Source organism: Hordeum vulgare, chromosome 6H (genome assembly GCF_904849725.1).
Source record: "Hordeum vulgare subsp. vulgare chromosome 6H, MorexV3_pseudomolecules_assembly, whole genome shotgun sequence".
NCBI lineage: Eukaryota > Viridiplantae > Streptophyta > Magnoliopsida > Poales > Poaceae > Hordeum > Hordeum vulgare.
In genome coordinates, this window is record NC_058523.1 from 458424772 (window position 1) to 458434876 (window position 10105).

Here is a 10105-nt window from a genome sequence, read left to right on the forward strand (position 1 = left end):
GCAAGATGGAGGAAAACTCGTCTGTCAGTGAACATGTGCTCAAAATGTCTGGGTACTCAAACCGTCTAGCTGAACTGGGGATTGAACTCCCGCAAGAAGCTATCACTGACAGAATCCTTCAATCACTGCCGCCAAGCTATAAAGGCTTTGTGTTGAACTACAACATGCAAGGGATGAACAAGTCTCCCGGCGAGTTGTTTGCGATGCTGAAAGTCGCAGAGTCTGAACTCCGTAAAGAGCATCAAGTGTTGATGGTGAGCAAGACCACTAGTTTCAAGAGAAACGGCAAAGGCAAGAAGGGCAATTCGAAGAAGAGCGACAAGCCTGTTGCCAATCCGCCGAAGAAACCCAAGGCTGGAACTAAGCCTGAAACAAAGTGCTTCTATTGCAAGGGTATGGGTCACTCGAAGCGCAATTGCCCCAAGTATCTGGCAGATAAGAAGGCGGGCAAAGAAAAATCAGGTATATTTGATATACATGTTATTGATGTGTACTTAACCGGCTCTCGTAGTAGTGCCTGGGTATTCGATACCGGTTCTGTTGCTCACATTTGCAACTCGAAGCAGGAACTGCGGAATAGACGAAGGCTGGCGAAAGACGAAGTGACAATGCGCGTGGGAAATGGTTCCAAGGTTGATGCAATCGCCGTTGGCACAGTGTCACTTCAGCTACCATCGGGATTAGTGATGAACTTAAATCATTGTTATTTAGTGCCTGCGTTGAGCATGAACATTATATCTGGATCTTGTTTATTGCGAGACGGTTACTCTTTTAAGTCTTAGAATAATGGTTGTTCTATTTCTATGAGTAACATCTTTTATGGTCATGCACCGAATGTGAGAGGATTGTTCATATTGAATCTTGATAGCGATACGCATATACATAACATTGAGACCAAAAGAGTTAGAGTAAACAATGATAGCGCCATATTTTTGTGGCACTGCCGCTTGGGTCATATTGGTGTAAAGCGCATGAAGAAACTCCATGCTGATGGACTTTTGGAGTCACTTGACTTTGATTCACTTGACACGTGCGAACCATGCCTCATGGGCAAGATGACTAAGACTCCGTTCTCCGGAACAATGGAGCGTGCAAGTGACTTGTTGGAAATCATACATACAGATGTGTGTGGTCCAATGAGCGTAGAGGCACGCGGCGGATATCGTTATTTTCTCACCTTCACTGACGATTTAAGTAGATATGGTTATGTCTACTTGATGAAGCACAAGTCTGAAACATTTGAAAAGTTCAAGCAATTTCAGAGTGAAGTGGAAAATCATCGTAACAAGAAGATCAAGTTCCTACGGTCTGATCGTTGGGGTGAATATCTGAGTTTCGAGTTTGGTGCTCACTTAAGACAATGTGGAATTGTTTCGCAGTTAACACCGCCTGGAACACCACAGCGTAATGGTGTGTCCGAACGTCGTAATCGTACTTTGTTAGAGATGGTGCGATCTATGATGTCTCTTACTGATTTGCCGTTATCATTTTGGGGTTATGCATTAGAAACAACTGCATTCACTTTAAATAGGGCACCACCAAAATCCGTTGAGACGACACCATACGAACTGTGGTATGGCAAAAGGCCAAAGTTGTCGTTTCTTAAAGTTTGGGGATGTGATGCTTATGTCAAAAAGCTTCAGCCTGAAAAGCTGGAACCCAAAGCGGAAAAGTGCGTCTTCATAGGTTACCCAAAAGAGACAGTTGGGTACACCTTCTATCTCAAATCCGATGGCAAAGTGTTTGTTGCTAAAAACGGAGCTTTTCTCGAGAAGGAGTTTCTCTCGAGGGAATTGAGTGGGAGGAAGATAGAACTTGACGAGGTTGTCGAACCTCTCATCCCTCTGGATGGTGGCGCAGGGCAAGGGGAAACCTCTGTCGTTGCGACGCCGGTTGAGGAGGAAGTTAATGATGATGATCATGAAACTCCAGTTCAAGTTTCTGTTGAACCACGCAGGTCGACGAGATCACGCGCTGCTCCAGAGTGGTACGGTAATCCCGTCTTATCAATCATGTTGTTAGACAACAATGAACCTGCAAATTATGAAGAAGCAATGGTGGGCCCAGATTCCAACAAATGGCTAGAAGCCATGAAATCCGAGATAGGATCCATGTATGAGAACAAAGTGTGGACTTTGGAGATACTACCTCAGGGCCGCAAGGCTATTCAGAACAAATGGATCTTTAAGAAGAAGACGGACGCTGACGGTAATGTGACCATTTATAAAGCTCGACTTGTGGCAAAGGGTTTTTCACAAGTTCCAGGAGTTGACTACGATGAGACTTTCTCACCCGTTGCGATACTTAAGTCCGTCAGAATCATGTTAGCAATAGCTGCATTTTTCGATTATGAAATCTGGCAGATGGATGTCAAAACGGCGTTCCTTAACGGTTTCCTTAAGGAAGAGTTGTATATGATGCAACCCGAAGGTTTTGTCGATCCTAAAAATGTTGACAAGGTGTGCAAGCTCCAGCGATCCATTTATGGACTGGTGCAAGCATCTCGGAGTTGGAACAAGCGCTTTGATGAGGTGATCAAAGCATTTGGGTTTATACAAGTGGTTGGAGAATCTTGTATTTACAAGAAAGTGAGTGGGAGCTCTGTGGCGTTTCTAATATTATATGTGGATGACATATTACTGATTGGAAACAACGTAGAGCTTTTGGAGAGCATAAAAGGTTACTTGAATAAAAGTTTCTCTATGAAGGACCTAGGAGAAGCTGCTTACATTCTAGGCATTAAGATCTATAGGGATAGATCAAAACGCCTGATAGGACTTTCACAAAGCACATACCTTGATAAAATTTTGAAGAGGTTCAAAATGGAACAGTCCAAGAAAGGGTTATTGCCAGTTTTACAAGGTACGAGATTGAGTAAGACTCAGTGCCCAGCAACTGATGAAGATAGAGAGCATATGCGCTCCGTCCCCTATGCTTCAGCCATAGGTTCTATCATGTATGCGATGCTGTGCACTAGACCGGATGTTAGCCTGGCCATAAGTATGGCAGGTAGGTTCCAGAGTAATCCAGGAGTGGATCACTCGACAGCGGTCAAGAATATCCTGAAGTACCTGAAAAGGACTAAGGAGATGTTTCTCGTGTATGGAGGTGACGAAGAGCTCGCCGTAAAAGGTTACGTCGATGCAAGCTTTGACACAGATCCGGACGACTCTAAGTCGCAAACCGGATACGTATTTATTCTTAATGGGGGTGCAGTAAGCTGGTGCAGTTCCAAGCAAAGCGTCGTAGCAGATTCTACATGTGAAGCGGAGTACATGGCTGCCTCGGAGGCGGCTAAGGAGGGTGTCTGGATGAAGCAGTTCATGACGGATCTTGGAGTGGTGCCAAGCGCACTGAATCCAATAACCTTGTTCTGTGACAACACTGGTGCCATTGCCTTAGCAAAGGAACCACGGTTTCACAAGAAGACCAGACACATCAAACGACGCTTCAACCTCATCCGCGATTACGTCGAGGAAGAGGACGTAAATATATGCAAAGTGCACACGGATCTGAATGTAGCAGACCCGCTGACTAAACCTCTTCCACGGCCAAAACATGATCGACACCAGAACTGTATGGGTGTTAGATTTATTACAATGTAATTCACATGGTGATGTGAGGGCTAGATTATTGACTCTAGTGCAAGTGGGAGACTGTTGGAATTATGCCCTAGAGGCAATAATAAATATATAGTTATTATTATAATTCCTGTATGAAGATAATAGTTTATTATCCATGCTATAATTGTATTGAATGAAGACTCATTTGCATGTGTGGATACATAGACAAAACACCGTCCCTAGCATGCCTCTAGTTGGCTAGCCAGTTGATCGATGATAGTCAGTGTCTTCTGATTATGAACAAGGTGTTGTTGCTTGATAACTGGATCATGTCATTGGGAGAATCACGTGATGGACTAGACCCAAACTAATAGACGTAGCATGTTGATCGTGTCATTTTGTTGCTACTGTTTTCTGCGTGTCAAGTATTTATTCCTATGACCATGAGATCATATAACTCACTGACACCAGAGGAATGCTTTGTGTGTATCAAACGTCGCAACGTAACTGGGTGACTATAAAGATGCTCTACAGGTATCTCCGAAGGTGTTAGTTGAGTTAGTATGGATCAAGACTGGGATTTGTCACTCCGTATGACGGAGAGGTATCTCGGGGCCCACTCGGTAATACAACATCACACACAAGCCTTGCGAGCGATGTGACTTAGTGTAAGTTGCGGGATCTTGTATTACGGAACGAGTAAAGAGACTTGCCGGTAAACGAGATTGAAATAGGTATGCGGATACTGACGATCGAATCTCGGGCAAGTAACATACCGAAGGACAAAGGGAATGACATACGGGATTATACGAATCCTTGGCACTGAGGTTCAAACGATAAGATCTTCGTAGAATATGTAGGATCCAATATGGGCATCCAGGTCCCGCTATTGGATATTGACCGAGGAGTCTCTCGGGTCATGTCTACATAGTTCTCGAACCCGCAGGGTCTACACACTTAAGGTTCGACGTTGTTTTATGCGTATTTGAGTTATATGGTTGGTTACCGAATGTTGTTCGGAGTCCCGGATGAGATCACGGACGTCACGAGCGTTTCCGGAATGGTCTGGAAATGAAGATTGATATATAGGATGACCTCATTTGATTACCGGAAGGTTTTCGGAGTTACCGGGAATGTACCGGGAATGACGAATGGGTTCCGGGAGTTCACCGGGGGGGGGGGGGGGGGCAACCCACCCCGGGGGAGCCCATAGGCCATAAGGGTGGCGCACCAGCCCTTAGTGGGCTGGTGGGACAGCCCAAAAGGGCCCTATGCGCCAAGGATAAGAAATCAAAGGAAAAGGAAAAAAAAGGAGGAGGTGGGAAGGGAGGGGGACTCCCTCCCACCAAACCTAGTCCAACTCGGTTTGGGGGGGAGAGTCCTCCCCCTTGGCTCGGCCGACCCCCTTGAGGGTCCTTGGACCCCAAGGCAAGGCCCCCTCCATCCCACCTATATATACGGAGGTTTTAGGGCTGATTTGAGACGACTTTTCCACGGCAGCCCGACCACATACCTCCACGGTTTTTCCTCTAGATCGTGTTTCTGCGGAGCTCGGGCAGAGCCCTGCTGAGACAAGATCATCACCAACCTCCGGAGCGCCGTCACGCTGCCGGAGAACTCTTCTACCTCTCCGTCTCTCTTGCTGGATCAAGAAGGCCGAGATCATCGTCGAGCTATACGTGTGCTGAACGCGGAGGTGCCGTCCGTTCGGTACTAGATCGTGGGACTGATCGCGGGATTGTTCGCAGGGCGGATCGAGGGATGTGAGGACGTTCCACTACATCAACCGCGTTCTCTAACGCTTCTGCTGTACGATCTACAAGGGTACGTAGATCACTCATCCCCTCTCGTAGATGGACATCACCATGATAGGTCTTCGTGAGCGTAGGAAATTTTTTGTTTCCCATGCGACGTTCCCAAAAGATACTACTAGCACATACATCCTTGCTAAAAGAAGCAACTTCCATTATAACATTTTTTCTATTAATGAATTGTTTTATTGACACAAAATGAAGCACCGAGGGGATACAAACAAAATAAGCACATGTCGCACTCTCCATGACTAGGACACGCACAGTCAACATCAACACACACAGACACACACACCCACATGCACACGCACACGCACACACACACACTTCAAAAATCATGTCAGTGAAGTTCAAAGTCATATAAAACCAAAGGTATACTGGGAGGGGGGAAGAGGTTCTGAAGCGATCAAAACAACGACCCGCGGACAACAATAACAATCATCCGCACTACTAATCTGTTCACACCACAAGGACAATGAGAAAGATTATCCAGCAAAAATGCCACTAGGAAGGGAATGCCACACAAGCGCCACCTTCGCCCTATCTAATCCTCGAAGACTAGATCCCACGTTTTCATCTTGAAGATCAAGTTCAAGCAAATCCAAGCAATGCCTTCAACTAAGTAACAACACCAAAACACCAAAACAAAGTCATCCTTTGATGTACCCACCACTTTTCGTGATTCTAGAAGATACATGGGTAGCATGGTCTTGGCGTGAGATGCCACACAAGTGAAGATCATGCTGATACAAGAAAGTTGTCGAGCCGTGACAGAGCCGGTCACCACCAAAGACTTCGAGTGGCGAAGGTCGTTAGTGCACAAATAATGATGGTTGATGAGGAAGGAAGCTAAGTGGTACATCCAAAATCTAAATGATGCTTCAGCAGTCCCATACCATTCTATTGTTCCACCAACCTAGAACATAGCATTGTGGACTATTCCTTTTGATATAACATCATGAAAATTTGCAACAGACGAGGCAACATCAAGACATTTTAGTTGTCTTGTGGTTGGGTTGAGTAGCTTCCCGTTTTAAATATCTTTTCGACTTAGTAGATCAAATTATTGACTTAGACCATCTCCAACATCGACCGTCAAACCACCGCAACCGTCCGGACCGCGCGATACAAACGTTTTTGCCGCCCATGTATCGGTATGCCCGGCGCTCCTAACGTGTTTATCCCCACAAATCGCAGAAAAATGGAGAGGTTTGCGGGCGTTAGGACCATGGCCACGCCAGCTTCTAACTGCCCTTCCCACCATTAATCCCCTCCCTCACCCCCGCGCGCCACCCGTTCAAAATGGTCAGCGTCGCTCCAAAGCGCCAGCGTCGCATTCATGCCCGGTTAAAGTGTAGGCGGCCTTGCTTGGTGTTGCTGATGTGTTGGCTTTTCCCTCCAAATGTAAAGGATGATGTAGCACGGCGACGACAAGAATTCCCTTAGTTTGAAACCAAGGTATCGAACCAGTAGGAAGATCCGCAAGACTATGTAAGCAGTACCTGCACACAAACAACAAATCCTTGCAACCCAACACTTGTAGGGGTTGAAAATCCCTCATGGGTAAGATAAAACGGTAAATAGATAGATTGATAGATGCAAATAAAGTAATGGCAAATAAAACACAACATAGGTATTTTTGGGTTTTTGATAATATAGATCTGAAATAAAAAGAGAAAATAAATTGGAAACATGAATAGCAAAATAGATCTTTCAAATAGATGATGAGAAATAGACCCGGGGGCGTAGATTTCACTAGTGGCTTCTCTCGAGAAAATAGCAAACGGTGGGTAAAGAAATTACTGTTGGGAAATTGATCGAAGAGCGAATAATTATGATGATATTCAAGATAATGATCATGTATATAGGCATCACGTCCAAGACAAGTAGACCAACTCTTGCCTGCATCCACTACTATTACTCCACACAACGACCGCTATCTAGCATGCATCTAGTGTATTAAGTTCATGGAGAAATGAAGTAATGCTTTAAGAACGATGACATGATGTAGACAAGATCTATTCATGTGAGATAGACCCCATCATTTATTCCTTAATAGCAACGATACATGTGTGTCATGTCTCCTTTTATTACTGAGATTGCGCACCGCGAGATCGAACCCATCGCAAAGCACCTCTTCCCATTGCAAGATAAAAAAGATCAAGTTGGCCAAACAAAACCCAAATATCGAAGAATAAATGCGAGGCTATAAAAAACAAATATGGATATAATTTCATAGATCTGATCATAAACTCATAGTTCATCAAATCCCAACAAACACACCGCAAAAGAAAGAGTTAAATCAAAAATATCCCTAAGAGACCATTGTATTGAGAAGCAAAACGAGAGAGAAAGTCATCTCAGTATTGCCTACGGACCCGTAGGTCTGATATGAACTACTCACTATTGGAAATATGCCCTAGAGGCAATAATAAATTAGTTATTATTATATTTCTTTGTTCATTACAATCGTTTATTATCCATGCTATAATTGTATTGAATGAAAACTCAGATACATGTGTGGATACATAGACAAAAACAATGTCCCTAGCAAGCCTCTAGTTGGCTAGCCAGTTGATCAAGGATAGTCAAGGTTTTCTGACTATGTGCAAGTGTTGTTGCTTGATAACTGAATCACATCATTAGGAGAATCATGTGATGGACTAGACCCAAACTATGAACGTAGCATATTGATCGTGTCGTTTTATTGCTATTGTTTTCTACTGTCAAGTATTTATTCCTATTACCATCAGATCATATAACTCACTGGCACCGGAGGAATACCTTGTGTGTATCAAACATCACAATGTAACTGGGTGACTATAAAGGTGCTCTACAGGTATCTCCAAAGGTGTCCGTTGAGTTAGTATGGATCAAGACTGGGATTTGTCACTCCGTGTGACGGAGATGCATCTCGGGGCCCACTCGGTAATACAACATCGCAAACAAGACTTGCAAGAAACGTGACTAAGTGTAAGTCACGGGATCTTGTATTACGGAACGAGTAAAGAGACTTGTCGGTAACGAGATTGAAATAGGTATGCGGATGCTGACGATCGAATCTCGGGCAAGTAACATACCGAAGGACAAAGGGAATGACATACGGGATTATATGAATCCTTGGCACTGAGGTTCAACCGATAAGATCTTCATAGAATATGTAGGATCCAATATGGGCATCCAGGTCCCGCTATTGGATATTGACCGAGAAGTGTCTCGGGTCATGTCTACATAGTTCTCGAACCAGCACGGTCTGCACACTTAAGGTTTGATGATGTTTTAGTATAGTTGAGTTATATGTGTTGGTGACTGAAGGTTGATCGGAGTCCCGGATGAGATCACAGACGTCACGAGGGTTTCCGGAATGGTCCGAAAACGAAGATTGATATATAGGAAGTTGGTGTTTGGATTCCAGAAAGTTTTCGGGCATTGCTGGCAGTGTACTGGGAGTGATGAATGGGTTCTGGGGGCCCACTGGGTGGACCCATCACGCCCCAAGGGGTCCATGTGGGTTTATTGGATGTAAAATAAGGTATAATGGGCTGACAAAGTCATCCAAGGAAATCCCATGAGGAAAAAGTGGAAAATCCAAAAGAGGTGGGAAAATAAGGAAGGAGTCCTAATCCAACTAGGATTGGAGAAGGACTCCTCCCTCCCACTTCGGCCGACCCAAGGAAGGCCTCCTTTGGCCGGTGCCCTAGGGCTTTGCACCACCCCTTGGCTCCTCCTATATATACTAGTAGTAATAGCATAGATAGCACGACAACCTCGATGGCGGCACGATGATGGAGATCATGGTGTGGCGCCGGTGACGATGAAGATCATGCCAGTGCTTTGGTGATGGAGATCAAGAAGCACAAGATCATGGCCATATCATGTCACTTATGAATTGCATGTGATGTTAATCCTTTTATGCACCTTATTTTGCTTAGAACGACGGTAGCATTATAAGGTGATCCCTCACTAAAATTTCAAGAAGAAATTGTGTTCTCCCCGATTGTGAACCGTTGCGACAGTTCTTCGTTTCGAGACATCACCTGATGATCGGGTGTGATAGACTCAACGTTCACATACAACGGGTGCAAAACAGTTGCGCATGCGGAACACTCGGGTTAAACTTGATGAGCCTAGCATGTGCAGACATGGCCTCGGAACACAAGAGACCTAAAGGTCGAGCATGAATCGTATAGTCGATATGATTAGCATAGAGATGCTTACCACTGAAGTTATACTCAACTCACGTGATGATCGGACTTGAGTTAGTGGATTTGGATCATGTACCACTCAAATGACTAGAGGGATGTACTTTTTGACTGGGAGTTTATTAAGCAATTTGATTAGTTAAATTCTAATTGTCATGAACATATTCAAAAGGACTTTGCGAATTATGATGTAGCTTGCGCTATAGCTCTACTATTTTTTATACGTTCCTACAGAAAATTTAGTTGAAAGATGATAGTAACAAATTTGCGGACCGATTTCGTAAAACTAAGGATTGTCCTCATTGCTGCGTAGAAGGCTTATGTCCTTAATGTACCACTCGGTGTGCTGCACCTCGTGCGTCGTCTGTGGATGCTGCGAACATCTGACATACACGTTTTTGATGACTACATGACAGTTCAGTGCGTAATACTTAATGGCTTAGAAGCAAGGCATCGAAGACGCTTTGAAACGTCACGGAACATAAGAGATGTTCTAAGAGATGAAATTGAGATTTCATGCTCGTGCCCT